This window comes from Penaeus chinensis, chromosome 15, assembly GCF_019202785.1.
Source record: "Penaeus chinensis breed Huanghai No. 1 chromosome 15, ASM1920278v2, whole genome shotgun sequence".
In the NCBI taxonomy this organism is placed as follows: Eukaryota; Metazoa; Arthropoda; class Malacostraca; order Decapoda; family Penaeidae; genus Penaeus; species Penaeus chinensis.
In genome coordinates, this window is record NC_061833.1 from 2,594,779 (window position 1) to 2,597,278 (window position 2,500).

The 2,500-nt window shown below is 46.8% G+C and overlaps 1 protein-coding gene and 2 non-coding genes across 3 annotated transcripts in view; 1 reads left to right on the top strand and 2 right to left on the bottom strand.

Annotated features, from left to right (window-relative positions):
• LOC125032696 overlaps positions 1–2,500 on the top strand; it is a 69,415-nt gene that overhangs the window by 56,169 nt on the left and 10,746 nt on the right. The window lies entirely within an intron of this gene.
• On the bottom strand, positions 1,964–2,035 carry Trnae-uuc. Its single transcript has one exon. It is a non-coding gene; the product is annotated as a tRNA-Glu (tRNA).
• Positions 2,351–2,440, bottom strand: Trnay-gua. The gene is given in 2 exon segments: positions 2,351–2,386; positions 2,404–2,440. It is a non-coding gene; the product is annotated as a tRNA-Tyr (tRNA).

Below are 2,500 nucleotides of genomic sequence, written 5' to 3' on the forward strand. Positions count from 1 at the left end.
GCACACGCACACACACACGCACACGCACACGCACACACACAAACACACACACACAAACGCGCGCACGTGTGTGTGTATTAACGTCTGTGCATGTAGAATTCCCCGAGCGGGAGCGGGGCTAGAGCGGCGGAGCGAAGGCCTACAGAGCGGCCGGCAGCATGTAAATCAACCCCAGCCGCGCGCCGCCGCCCTATCCCCCTGTCGCGTCGCATTCACGCTCCATGGCGAGAACTCCGCGATGATGTGTGGCTCTGTCGCAGGTCCTTAAGACGTGCTATTGAAGTCTCCTGGCGGGGTGTTGGAGCCTGGTGTGGGGGGGGGGGGGAGGAGAAGATAGGGGGATGATCCTGTGGACGAGAGGGGAGGGGGAAGGAGAGAGGGGATGGTATGGGAGGGACGGATAGGGGTGGGAGGAAGGGAGGGGGAAGGAGGGAGAAGATTGCGTGATAGGAAGGAAGGGGGAGGGAAATGTAAGGTGGAAGGAGGGAGGGTAGAAAGTGAAAAAGACAGAGGGATAAAAAAAAATGAGTGACGGTATTAGTGAGTGAGGAAGGAGGAGAGAGAGGGCAAGAAAAGGGAATAGAAAGGAAAACAGGTGGGATGAAAAAAAGGAAGGACGTAGGCTGAGGAAAAGAACACAGACAGACCGGCAGACAAACACGAAGACCAGTCCAGCTCTCCTATTCTGATTTACGGCACTGAATTTGTCTAAATAACTAAGATGCTTTCTTTCTTAATTCGAAAATATTCGCGGCGATAAGCCCATATTCACCTTAGAGGTCACATGGCCACACACGTGAATTGTAGGTTTAAGTAGATTTGTAACAACGCGGGTGGACGAGATCGAACGTTTCTGGTCTGTATGTTGCAATGGAAATCACTTGACCACTTCTACAGTTCCTTCAATCTTTAACTCTAACTCGTCTTTACATATCATGCGCGGCCACACTTACAGTCACACTCACTCTTTCACTCTTTCACTCTCTTTCTCTCTCTTTCTCTCTCTTTCTCTCTCTTTCTCTCTCTCTCTCTCTCTCTCTCTCTCTCTCTCTCTCTCTCTCTCTCTCTCTCTCTCTTTCTCTCTTTCTCTTTCCTCCCTTCCTCCCTCCCATCCTTCCCTCCCTCCCTCCCTCCCTCCCTCCCTCCCTCCCTCCCTCCCTCTCTCTCTCTCTCCCTCCCTCCCTCCCTCCCTCCCTCCCTCCCTCCCTCCCTCCCTCCCTCCCTCCCTCCCTCCCTCCCTCCCTCCTTCCTTCCAATTCACTCACTTACTTTCCCACGATAGACAGGTAATTTAATCACTTAAAGCACATTGTCAATTCATTTGTACCTGTGTAAGGAGAAAGAAAGTTGACGAAATAAGGACTGCCTGAAGCATGACAAGATGACCCCCATGGCTTTGTCGCAATACACTTGAATAATACTTTAAACCAACGGTAAATGATATTGAAATTTGACCTCAGTCGAATGATCTTTTTATTTTATTTTATATATATATTTTTTTTTATTTTCCTTCTTCTCTTCCTTTGTGTCTACCCGTACTGCCATCATCGTGTTATCTCCGGCTCCTTTCTTCGAGGTGGTGAAATGCATAAAGGAACACAAAAGGCTCCTTGATATAGAGAATATTGAAGTCACAATTTCAATGTCAAAGAATTTGCGGTTAATCTGTGTTCCATTGTGATTTTTTTTTTTTTTTCTTATTTTTTCTGACAGAGTTTCTTGTGGAGTTTTAGCTTCTGCTTTATCCCTTATTAATGATATAAGGATGAAATATACACAAAGAATGCATAAGTTTGGATAGTTACCCACAAAGGATGAGGCCTCGATGGCGCAGTAGGCAGCGCGTGAGTCTCAATCTCAAGGTCGTGAGTTCGATCCTCACTCGGAGCAGGATCTTTTACTCGAGAAAAGACGGTAGATGTATACATAAACTAAACCAAGTAAAGGGGCGTTTCACAAAACTTTCCCATGCCGGGAATCGAACCCGGGCCTCCTGGGTGAAAGCCAGGTATCCTAGCCACTAGACCACATGGGAGTATGGAAGAGAGGGCGAGAACGCGTCTGAAATAGAAAAATATCTTCATTCAGTTTTCGACTTCGGGTTTTGAAGAAACGATGGGTCACTTTGCTTCGTATCCCGGTCGAGTTTTTGAAAGGATTTCCTTGTTTATGGGTTGGTGATATATTTTCTTCACATAAAATGTTCGCGATAAGTTGTAACACTTTTTTAAAGATGTCCGAGTCTGGAGATCACCTTTTGTTAGAAATTGATTTCAGTTGTGCAGCACGTTAATTAATTAGTATACCTTTATCATACTTTCAACTCAACAAACGGATCGTTACAAAATTATCCTTCGAACCGGATTCGAACCAGTGACCTATGGATGTCTGCTTCCGAACCGACTACAGTCCACCGCTCTACCAACTGAGCTATCGAAGGGCTTCCTTGAGAGACGGAAAGCGTCAGATTTGTACTTCTCACGTGGGTAGTTGCGGCCGT